Genomic DNA, 12,616 nt, shown 5'->3' on the forward strand with positions numbered 1-12,616 from the left:
AACTAGCTCTCTTGTTTGCTTGGCTGTGTTATTAGCGGCACCCCTGGGGCCTAAGAGAACATGCTGACCCTTGCAAATCCAGCAGTTTGTGTGGCAGAGACTTCTGTAGTGCAGAGAATTGCTGGGTATGGAGAGAAGAGGTTTTGCTCTTTCATTGCAGACTTGCTATAGTGACATTTCTCTTGTTATATGTAACGAGCAGAATTTGCTCATCCATGTGGATGGAGTAATTGAAGCTTGTATGTCCAGTAATGGTCATTTTAATGAGAGGTTCAAACTAGTTCAGCTGACAGTGCTGCTGTACCCATGAGCGAAAAGGATAGAGTGGAAATGTCTGCAGTTTTTCTGAGCTTACTTTGGCCACTGAAAAATTAACTTAAACCTAGCTGCAGTAAGGTACTTCTATTGTAAGTCGAGCTCACAATGTGTGTCCTAGTCTCCAGAGGATGAAATCCATGATAAACATAGGCAAACAGCACTCTGTTTAGCACCAAAGGACTGAGCTAAGCAGGAACACACTCAGCATTTGAGGCAATCCTGACAGCCATGGCAGGCTCACAAGGCCACAGCTCTACAGGTCTCAAGGGATTTTCTGAACAGCAGGTGGAAGGACTATTGGTTTGCTGGAGATATTCAAAAGCCACCTGGATGTGGTCCTGCCAGCTCCAGATGCCCTGCTAGAGCAGGTGGGATAGACCAGGTGACCTCCAGAGATCCCTTCCAACCTCATCCATTCTGTGGTCCTGTGGTTCTGTGAGTGTATGCGGGTCAGCTGTCCAAATGAATAGTTCTTGTGCTGTCTCAGATGCTCTGAGGTAACCTCCAAAAGCGTCTTTTAGACAACTGTGACTGCTCTGTGACTGACCTGCTGAAAAGTCTAGCTCCAGGAGGAGGTGTACAGCTGTGAATTGCTGTAAAAGCAGTGTGAGAAGTTAGGTCACTTTGTAGTCCTGCTTTTCTCCTCTTATTTCTTCCTAGCTAGATACAACAGCTCCTGCTGAGTGTGGTGACCTCTCATCATTGTCCTCCATGGTGACCAGCTCTCCCTGCTCGTGGTGTGAGGAGCCAAGTGGCTCCATTGCAGCAGCACTTTTCAGCATGGGAGACAGGCTCCTTACAGCATGACTCACCCATTTGTTTCTAAGTCACCTCCGGATATGTGAGATGGGTAGATTTGCACCCACTGCTTAGTCAGATCTCTGGGAGTTAGTAACTAGTGCACAGGCTCCTGTGGCACAGATGAAAAATATGTGAATGTGACCCCAAATCTGACCTTGTTCATGGATGCTTCAGCAGATAGCTAGAGCAGTCGCTGGAGGAGGAATCACTCTGGTGAGAAGCACCTCCTGGGACACAGAGTTAAGGGAGCAGCAAAGAGGGAGCTCTGTCACTGTGCACAAAGTGGACTGCTGTGTGCGCAAAGTGGACTTGAGGCTCCTGACATGTTCTGGTGTTTTTCCCCAGGAATTCAATGTGTGGTTCAGTATTGCTGTAGCCCCTCAGGAAGATGCAAGTGCTGGTTAGAGAACAGAAATATCTCACTGAGTGCGTGTGCCACTGCCTTTCCATGTGGAAACTGATTCAGTCCCTCCCAGAGCTCTCAAAATAGCATATGGAAATGTGTTCTTGCTTTCACATTCATTTTGTTCTGCCTTACACCTGTTAGACTTCATATTTTCCACAAAAAGAAACAGTCATTGCCTTTTTTTTTCAGAAAAAAATTTTTTTTTTTTTTTTTTCTGCCAGAGCCAGCTGAACAGCTTGTGTTCCTGATCAATTTTAAAAAAAAAAAAAAAAAAAAGGAAAAAAAAAAGCTGTTCACCTAAAACCACAGATAAGTGAATGATATTCAACAAGGTCATCTATTCCCAGCTAAATAAATGACTTTTCTGGTAGGGTAATACAATTTTCTGTTATATAGTGATTAAATTACCAAGTTTAAAAAAAAAACAAACAGAAGTCTTAACCTTTCAGAATATTGAATGTTTGGGAATTTGTTTTCAACAGTATTACTAGCAGAGCAGTCTACCAAAGTAAAACAAGAAATGCTTCCCCCTGAATAACTTCAGAAAAATATGTGAACTGTTCCAGGTTTCCCTTAGGTCAAGATTCATTCTGGATGTTTTTTCTCTACTGTCCCTAAGCTGATCTATTTACTATTATTACTGCTCCAGATGCAAATGGCTTACAACTTCAAAAAGTCAATTAGGAGACTGGCTTTGAATCCGTCTTCTACCTAGCTCCTGTCTGTGGCTGGTGTGTTGCCAAGGGAGCTGTATTGTTTCCTAGTGCAGCAAACGAATAAAGTTAAATTTATATCTCACTATGTGCTAGGGAAATAGAGATGTAGTTATGTATGCATTACCTTGAATATAAATCATACAGAGATCTCCACCTCCTCTGTCTGCTGCAAGGCATGCATGAAAATGTCCCTCTGGAATAGAAATAAAACCGTAAAACACCATGTCTGTAGCTAGAGATGAGTCAGATGGAGACTTCAGAAGTGGATCCAGATTTCAAATACCACCCAAATCTCAGTGTGTGATCAAAGGTTCTGACCCAGCTCTAAATCACCATAACAGCCTGGATAAAACTCCAAATCCATAAATTTTTACCGTTTCATACCTTCATTTAACCATATGGAGCTTCTTTCTCAAAGTGGAGCTGTGCAAGGACTGGGGGTGGATGCCTTGCTGGCCAGAGCAAGATGTAGGTTGGACTCCTAGGGCTGCTATGGAGCTGTTTGTGGCCTTGAGTAAACAGCCTAATCCTGGCTGGCATTTCCTGAGTGAAGGGGCCCGGAGCTGAGGGTATGACCTCCTCAGGGGTGCTGGGGAAGGCACAGCCATGTGGGATGGGGGATCTGTGGCCATGGGGCCGAGCCTCAGGCTGGAGGTGGCCTGCAGAGGTGCCTCCTGCCACCCACCTGCAGGCCCTGCGCCGCGGGGCTGAGCCAGTGCCTGGCGTGCACTGCAAGATGAAGGGGAATAACTGGGCTCAGTCCTCCTCTTTTAACACAACTTCTTGTCCCCCTCCTGCATTAAAGTCGCCTTCACCCTCTTAAAAAGCCCACTGTCTTGATGTTCCAGTGTTATCAGTGAGGTAAATGCTTCCTCCACCTCACGAAGTTGGTAAGTGTGTGTGGGGAAACGTTCTCTACACTTTGAGGCACTGAAATCTAGCACTCATTAAGGCACAGCATAGACCAACAATGAAGAGAGGACTGAGATACTTTGTGAATTTATCACTTTTAAAGTGACCTTTAAAGAAAATATTATGGGTTTTGTTTTGGTGTTTTTCTGAAGTAAAATTTCATTTTGAATTAACGCTCCTTTCAGCTTTATTAAAATACCCAGTCTTTTTTATTATTTTTTTTTTCCAAATTTTATTTGGGTTTGAAATGGTTTGTCTAAACAAGTCCCACTTAGAGTGTAATAGGTAAGCCAGGAAAGAGCTTGAAGCATGGCTCTCTTAAGTGACACTTCCATCCTCTCTTTCTGTATTTGAAGTGGTGTTTTCAGTGAATGCAGCAGCTGAATCGAAGTGCCAGCTACCCTTCAGGTCAGGCAAGGGTATCAGACTTGGATTTAGTCAAGTCACCCAACTCGTTGTGACTGATTGTGCTACATCCCCATATGTTACATCCTTCTGAAGCACATGCATATATTTTGCCTTCCAGAGATGTCCTAAAATTAATTAATGAGCTATGAAAGTGTGATGAGAAGTGCTTGTATCTCCTGCACTCAGAAAAGGACCTTATGTATCACTGTGTAATGTGTCATTAGGCTTAACTGAGAATTATCCCTCTCGGTCATAAATAAACATGACAGTTCAAATTTAGTATCACTCTTAAAAATCAGCAAATGGTTTTTGTTTTCAGGGTAGTGGAGGAGATGGGATGTGGTCTGCAAAAGGAAAGGTCTCTCCTCAGGCACTGCCCATCCACACTGCACTGTGGTTTTGTCTTTTCAGAGGGAATTACTAAAACTAAGAAGAGGATAAAAACACTTCTTGTCTACACTTAGGGAAAATGCCTGCATTAACATTTTTAAGGTCGAGACATGAAGTGAAAGAAAGCATTACTTTTCAGCATACAGTAACAATTCCAACTCTAAATGAGAATGTTATTTTCAAAGTGTCACATCTTAAAGTGCAACCGTTCCACTTCTATCTCCTAAAGCTGTTTCCCATTTCTCTAGTAGAGAAAGAGAGAAAAGCTAAGGGGATGGAGAGGGTAACATTTCAGATGAGAATTAGGACAAAAATCTGAAAGGCCAGAAAAGTTCCAGATGCTTTTAAAAAATAAAAGAAAGGAAACCCTTTAAAATGTTTTCTGTGGAATTAGTGTTGGCTCCTGGAGTCTTCCAGTTTGACAGAGGCACTATTTCATTGCAGCAGTCCCATGTTGAGAAAATCTGAGCTCATGAGCACTATGAGGAGATGCCATATGGGAAGCTTTGTAAGCCTCTGGCAAATAGCTGTATAAAACATGCACTTGTGTAGTGCCTTCTGCATGCAAAGCACAAAATGGCAATGACTGAAACCTCCCAGCACCTGTGGGAGGCAACAAATCACCTACTCCACTTACAGATGGCAAAATTGGGCCCACCTGTGCTCCTTGTAGCCTCATCTCTGAGGAGGGAGGTAGTGTAAAATGTTGCTGCTCTAAGCCAGCATTGCACGCCTATAGTTATCGAGGGAAAGCTGGGAGGGAGGAATGAGGAGCCCTGCACCTGGCTGGGAGGAATATGATCTAGATCATGCTCCCAGGCCATCCCTCTATGTATTACTGTCACCCCAGAGCTGGTAACCATGAATGCTCTGCAAAGACACAGATGCTGGTAACACATTCATTTGGTAACTCAAGTCTGTATATGTTTTTAAATTGTTTGTGAGAAATACAAATGTAAATCAGCTCTGATTGTGGAGCAGTGTTACAGCATCCTTCAGTGCATGGGGAATTCCTCCTCCTGGCACTCCTTACCATCACGCTAACATGCCACATTAATAAGCTTTATCTGGGGGGGCACTGGCCGGTCACAACTCAGCACGAGGAAGACGTTCTTCAAGGAGCAGTGAGCCAGACGATGCCCTTTATGGCATTTGCCAAGGGAAGGCACATGCTGCAAGCGTAAACGTAAATCAGTTATTCCCAGGCAGCATGTGAAACAGGGTGACTGCTTTTAGGGCCATCCATAATAAAAATGAAAAATGTCAGCATCAGTCTTTCCTATTTCACATATATCTTTCCAACTCAATATTCTCCCTGAGCATGGAACACCTTTATTGAGCATTACAATATATCGTACACACCATTAATTCAGCTTCATAATGCCATTACCAAGCAAGCAATTACAACTATCTAAACTGAGCTCCACAGCAGGTAAATATGGAGAAGCAGCCTTCATTTACCCTATAGAGTTATTCTGTTTAAAAGCTCTCATGTCCTGTAATTATTCAGGTGCCGTGTGGAGTACTATGAATGCTTACCCCTGCACAGCAATTTTTAAGTGTTAAATTTTCCCCAGTCATTTCTACGGAGATACTACAACGATTCATTCTGCACACTGTCATCAATAACAGCAGTCTCCCTCTCAGACACCACTAATAAATGCTGAATTTAGCAGCCACGTGCACGAGCAAGCAAATCTATGTGCAGGATTGTTTACTGCATCCACTGATAACAGCAGACAGGATACAGTCTGCATGGAGATCTTACATGCAAGCTACGAGAAGCATTAGGAACTGGAATTATGCATCCATACCTTAATTTAGCTCCCTTATGCCTAGGCATTTTGATACATTTGCTAATTACACGATGGCATACGGTGTTTTCCCCATTTAACTCCTGCTTCGCTTGGTGCATAGGATGCTCTGTGACGGGCAGCTGTTCGGCAGGCCTCTTCTGCCAGTTCTCCATGCAGGGGCCCTGGGCTGCTCTGACTAAGCACCAGGCTGCATGAAATGGATATAAATAATCATCTCCTCGCCTGCTCTTCTGAAGCATGAGTCGCTGGGAAATCGGAGCGCTTCGCAAATATCACTGAATATCTTTAGAGCTCCCCTGTGACAAAAGGCATTACCCCACTTCAGAAGCATGGCTGAAGCCTGTGCAGGCCTGGTATCTTCTGGAAAGTATGCCTGAATTACACCCACAGCTCCACCAGAAGTTACTCAGTGTCACCGCAGCAGTCCAGGCTGCGAAGTGAGAAGCAGATACTCGCTTTTCAAGGTGAGCGTGTGAAGCCTTCTTCAGAAAAGCTCTGAAATGCAGAAGTGGTTAGCACCAGCTCCTGCACAGGCTCCAGACTGTAACTCACAGCTTCCTCTGGCTCCCTGTGCAGATCACTCTCCAGAAGAAGGGCAAAGCAGAGCTGGCAGGCAGGAGGGAGTTGCGCGACATCCCTCACAGTGGGGGAAGTGGATATCCCCCCACACAATCAGCCAGAAGCAGGGCCCTAGGTTGGGGAGGTGGAATTCAGCCCAGCTAGTGACAAAACAGTGAGAAAACCAGTAAGGGAACTAAGCAATGACAGCTCTGCCTGGGGTACATCTGAGGAGCAAAGTCCTCCTGGCTGTCTCAGGAAGCACAAGTGCCTGCATAAGACCAGCAGCACCAGCCTCCCGGCAGGGCACAGAGGGTATCTCCACGGAGGCAGTTCATATCAGCCCAGTGTTACTGAAGTTAATGAAATTATTTGGCACGTGCATCTGCCTGGAAGCCACAGTTGGCCCAGGCTATGCAGCCATAATGTTACATTAATGACTTCATATGGCATCTCACCTCATTAATTTCAGCAAGCCTGTGTGTGGGGGTTGCAGCCATAGGTAGAAGTGATCTTTCCTCTCTCTGTAACCGTAGTGGAGCAGTGCAGGAACATCCCAAAAGAGACAGTCAACAGATTAAGACAAATTAAAGCTGGCAAAAGGTATGGCTGTTGACAGAATAGTACAGTGGCATGAAATTGTTATCTATCTGTTTCAAACAACCTTGACTTTCAAAGGGTATTTGTTATTGGGTTTTGATACATTCCACCCACAATAAGAAAGCTTTGTGTATATGAGGCAACATATAAAAATACAATGTGAGATGAAAACATTTTTTAATATACATTTTTAATCAGATGAAAGTGAACACAAAATAAATGTCTTATTGGATAATGATCTATGGAATTCAGAGCCATTGGAAGTCACGGAGGACAATGACATTCAGGGTACAGAGAGCACTTACTGATATGCAGAATAAATAAATTTAGAACAGTAAATAATTTTTAAAAAATGTGAGTAAAAGAAAGCCTGAAACCTCGTATTTCAGATTAAGTGATGAGAGGCCTGGAAAAGCTGTCCTACAATTCTGTTTTGTGGAGTTTCATGTACCTTTTGAAGTGTCTTCATCTTCAAACTTAGCAGCTTGATACACTATGGAAAATCTGTATTTTGGCCTGAATAGGATCAATCTCCTTTTCTATTAGACCTATGTAAAAGCCCCTTCAGCCTCAATAAATGCAGCACTTTATAACATGCCAATGCTGACTGACACTACAGGACACAGCAGATGCAGTAGTTTTCCTGCTTGATACAGGTAATATCAGCTGAAGCTTGTCTTTCATGTAGTAGTCTAAAGCTCCTGGTCAGGGACTGGGAGACGTGGGAATGATGCCCATGTCAGTGTAAGGCAGGTTTAAACCTTTTGTTCTCAATTTTTAGGAGACTGTACTACTCATTATGGCATAAGTGAGATAAATGGAGAAATAGATTGTAGAAAGGGGAAGATAGGTTTGTAGGAAAGCTGGGTATGGGTACCTTTAGCAGTGCCAGTTGAAACTGTGCAATTGCAAAAGGCAAAATTAATGGTCTAGAAAGCAGGAATTCAAGCGAGAGCTGGACTTGTACCCCAGTGAGGTGGGGGCTTCATATTCTGAAATATAGTGAGGAGTATTTTTAATGCATTTTTCCATTAATCACTGGATAAATCTGCATGGAGAGAGATGCTAAAACCAGTGGGACAGGCCTTAGATCCAAGTCTGGCAAAATCACCTCCAATCCGAAGTACCAGGTAGCTAGGGCTAGTTGCAGTGGAGAGCATCACTCCTCCATTCTTCTGCATGAAAGCCATCAAGTTGGCTCTGTTATTAAGAACCTAGCATGTTTGCAGACAGATGCTCAGTTCCTGTAAATCTTCTTTGCATAACCTGGCATGAAGATGTCTTAAATAAAAATGGATAATTTTCTTATTTGAAAAACTTGACAAGTGGTAACCATATTAAGTCGTGCTCTAAAGGAGATTTTTCTTGTGACTCCGAGCTCCTTTGATCAGAAATGCAGCAGTGATTAAATTAGCACTTCTAGTTTCTCTTGCCTTGGCTGCACACATCCACTGCTTTTTGCACATGGCTCCTTGTAGGCACCTCCACAGCAGTACAGGGGTTGTTGCTTCCAGCTCCTGCGGGCACAAGGGCCTGATGCTGGGTACTGCCCGTAGGCCAGGTCCCAAACACAGGTCTGTCTCAGTTTAGTGGACAACATGCCAGCGTGTTCTGCTTCCAGCCCACCAGGATAACATGACCTCAGCACTGCCATTCTGGTACAAATCATTTTTATGCCTGGTTTGGCAAAGAACAGAGAAATTTCCATTCAATTCATGGCAAAAGCAGCAGTCGCCCTCCTCCCAGCTAAGCAGGGCTGGCCTTACATCTCTCTAAGGAAACAGACTCCTACTGCAAGCAACCTCTTGATGTTTATTAGCTGTGGAGAAGCAGGCACACACCCTTCCCCATGGGGCTGGGATCAAACCATCTTTCCTGGCTTTGGGGGCTGGAAGCACATTGAAACCTGCCAGCTCTGACTACAGTCCCTGGGCTGGGTCCCAGCACCTGCACTTAATTTTCCCTCAGAGCAGGTGGGGTCAGTCATATTTCTGGTTCCTTTAAGAGGTGGTGGTTCTCTCTGTGTGTACCTGGCCATGCTGGGCATTGGGATGTTGCATCTTGTATCAGGGTTGTGCTGGCTGAGCAAAGCCTGGGCTAGGCTGTCAGCCCTCGTGCCACTCTGAGGTGAAAAACTGTTTGTGGGTGCATGGAAGGGTCTGCCTCCTGCTCAGGGTGGCATTGTAACCAGTGCCACAGATCAGAGGATGTGAAAAAAGCAAGGATCTGGGGCATTTTGCTATTTAACAAGTGGCATCTTTTTACGACCTGCCACCTGCCTTCAAAGGATTATGGCAATCTGGTCTGGAGGTGCCCGGAGCCTCTGTCGGCTGCAAGGGGAATGGGACTGCTGAAGAATTGTAATGAGTAAAATCCTACTTCAGCTGCTAAACTAGCTAAAATAACACTGCAAAGTAGGCTGTAAAAGCTGTTCAGTTTGTATCGCTCTGTGGCTGTTTGCAGACTAATTTACAAGGGCTTTTACTCAACAAATATTTCGGCTTAAGCCCCATTCTCATTTACATCCTTGTAATTTCACTGAAGGTCGTGGGGTTGTATGCTCCATCACATAGAGCATTAAGTAGGAAAAGCACACACACAAAAAAATCAAATGAGTCATACTAAAGAGGGACTATTCCCTGCAGTCTCCAGAATTGTGCTGTTAAACCCCGAGATGGAGAGTTTAACAAAGGCTGGAGACCATTATCTCGCAGTCTCTAACCGCTTGCAATTTGCAGTCAGGGTTTAGCAGTGTGAGCACTGCAGGATTTGGCTACCATTGAACCTTTCTTAAACATTGCATTCGCTTGAAATCTGACAGAGGCAGATTTTTTGTCAGGAAGCAGATAAATGAAACACCACCGTCTGCTTAATATATGGATTGTTCAAAATTCAGAAGATTTACTGTGAATCTCAATTAAAAAGGCATCTTTTAATATTGGGCACATCATTAAGGCAGTGCCAATTCCCAATTATTTTCTTTGTTACATGTGTATGTTCAATGTAATTGCAGTTCTGTACTGTGTGCACACACTTTCTATATCATGCACAAATGTGTGGCCTTATGTGGGACCTTTTTATATGGCTCATTCACAATTACAATTAGGAGTCTCTTCCCTGTGCTTGTATCCTGAGTAGCAGCATCTAGTCCAAAAACACAGCAGTAAGGCAAAATGTTCCTAGGGCGAGCCAATCTCTTTTAGAAAACAGGAAAACTGTTAGCTGTTTTATGCACATGAATATTGCTTAAGTGTATAATTACATGTAGGAAATTATTTCAAACACAGAAACACAAGAAACATCAAATCAAGTGTGATTCAGTAAAGGCAGTCCTTCACTGTGCTTTTCCATGAGGGGAAGCCGTCAATCTTAATCTGACATAGTGGTAGTTTCCAGAAATGAAAGAAAAAAGATGAAAGCAGGATTCGTTTCAGATAACTTTTTCATCTAAAACAAGGTCTCTTGCACAAGCTGTTCACTTGGGCTCCCTCTGGGATCTGAGAAGTAAGAGAGGAGAAGAAGAGAGAAACCCCGCCAGGCACTTTGTCCCATCCTATAGCAGGGTTTTCAGATGGCAGATTTTCTCCCAGAGCTACCAGTTGTGATCACTAGCTGGAGAAACAGAGGACTGAATCCTTATTTCTTTTTCAGAAGGCTGAAACTATGTGAGTGAACCCCACCCTGCGGTCCTTGCCAGAAGCCTCGTGGGGCAGCCACCCACAGAGGGGATTCCTGGAGCCATGACTCAGCTTCTTGCCTTTTTCTGATCCTCTGGGAAACCCCTTTGAACTCCACTTTTCAAAGCTTCTAGAGGACTTTATTCTTCCATAGGGTTTCAGTGGCTCGTGTTTGGACACCTGTCTTCTGCTGGAATCCTCTGCTATTGTCTGTCATATAGGGTGCCAGTGTTACGGGCAAGCTGCTTCCCACAAGCCAGATGTGGAAGAGCTGAGCAAGGTGCCCTGCACCCAATAGATGCCATGTAGGCAAACTGGTTTCCTACTGTGCACATCAGCCTTATACAACTCTAGATTTCTTCAGTCCTAAAACATTTTCTTGCCCCAACTAATTCAAGACACTCTTTTATTTTTATTTATTTATTTTTATTTATTTTTTCTTAATTTATGAAGATATTTGTTATCATGTATTTTTTGTTTGTTTGTTTGTTTCTCTCAAGCCTAAATCATCCATCACCTGCACCTTATTCGGGATTTTGTTTGGGATTATATGCTTAGAAAGGATGCACTGTGTTCAGACCATTCGACCTCTAAACATACGCTTCTGATCAGCTTACCATTACTAACTACCCTACTTTCAAAATCATTAGTTATTTAAACATTATGATGACATATTCATTATGCTTTTTTGTTTAAACAGAAGCCAGAAGAACACGCCAATGGAAATTACAGCCCTTCAGAAGCCATCCCCCAGCACCTCCCTCCTGGCTATGCTGAGGCTGCTTATGGGAATGCCCCGGGACAGCACAGCACAGCAGGCAGAACCCCTGCTTCCTGGAAGAGGATCAGCAACACCTCCCCTAAAAACAGAGCTGGCTGCTCTGGGAGGAGGCACAATGCCTGAGGGCCCGTGGGCATCAGGATATGTGTCCAGGTTCATAAACAGCCTAATCCCTCCACCTTGTGTTTCCCTGAACAACCTTGACACAGACACAATCTTCCTCTCAATGGGGTCATGCTGTCATACCCTGCCTTACAGAGGATTTCTCCTTGCTTGCGGGTTTAGTCTGTGGTATCCTCTTGGGAGGACCTAAGCATGGGTATAGCTGGGGATCCATCCTCCTCTGATGGCGTGTTATTTCACTGTGCTTTCTGGAGATATATTTTCACTTTTTTTTCCTCCCAGACTGTCCAGTATATAATTAATGTTGCTTTACATGGTAAAGAGAAAGCAGAGCTAAAACTGTAATATATTTTTCTTGTTCAATGGTAAATATATATATATATTAATCAAAGTGTACGTCTGCAATCTTATAGAGCATAGTCTCTCTAAAAGATTTTATGGTTATTTAAGAGGAATGTGGGCTGTAAAGAAATGTAAGTTTATCATGTGCTTGGATGAAAATACTTAGATTTCCCTGGTAAATTTTTGTTTGTTTGTTTGTTTGTTTGTTTTTTAAATCTGTATATGCTGAACATTTTATTATTCCTTTCGATTTTCACACCAGATCTGAACACAATATATTGCACATGTAATATCAGTTCAGGATAAACTTCCAAGGATGCTTGAAGTTGGTGTCCAAACTATTCCTCTCCGCTGTATAGAAGAACCTCCTGCAAGCTGAGGTGCAGATCTCTGTGGGCTCCCTGCTGCCCATCCAGGAGCTGCAGGATGGATAAAGGTATTTGTCTTAAAGCCAACAGAGCTTCCAATGAGACCTGAGCTGTTTCTGAGCTGGATCTTAATGATCCCATACAGGCTTGTTGTAACAAATATTTTCACACTGAAGTTTCCTTTACTTTTCTTCACATCAGGCCTTTTCCAGGTTCTACATCATCTAAAAAATCATCTGCTTTTCTTGTATACTCTGCTTTCAATCCATCTGTGTGATTGTATGGGCTTATCTTCATTTTTAACTAATGAACAGACACAGGAATAACTTTACTGTTTGCTACTGCAGTAAGTAGGCCCTACCCATGGGCCCATGTTGTTCTACACGTGGTATTTCTGAG

General features: G+C 43.5%; 1 long non-coding RNA gene across 1 annotated transcript; it reads left to right on the top strand.

Annotated features, from left to right (window-relative positions):
- The first annotated feature begins 8,924 nt into the window (after window positions 1-8,924).
- Window positions 8,925-11,990, top strand: LOC118160621. The gene is made up of 2 exons (XR_004747601.1): window positions 8,925-9,053; window positions 11,304-11,990. It is a non-coding gene; the product is annotated as an uncharacterized LOC118160621 (long non-coding RNA).
- The last annotated feature ends 626 nt before the right edge of the window (window positions 11,991-12,616 follow it).

This window comes from Oxyura jamaicensis, chromosome 1, assembly GCF_011077185.1.
Source record: "Oxyura jamaicensis isolate SHBP4307 breed ruddy duck chromosome 1, BPBGC_Ojam_1.0, whole genome shotgun sequence".
NCBI lineage: Eukaryota > Metazoa > Chordata > Aves > Anseriformes > Anatidae > Oxyura > Oxyura jamaicensis.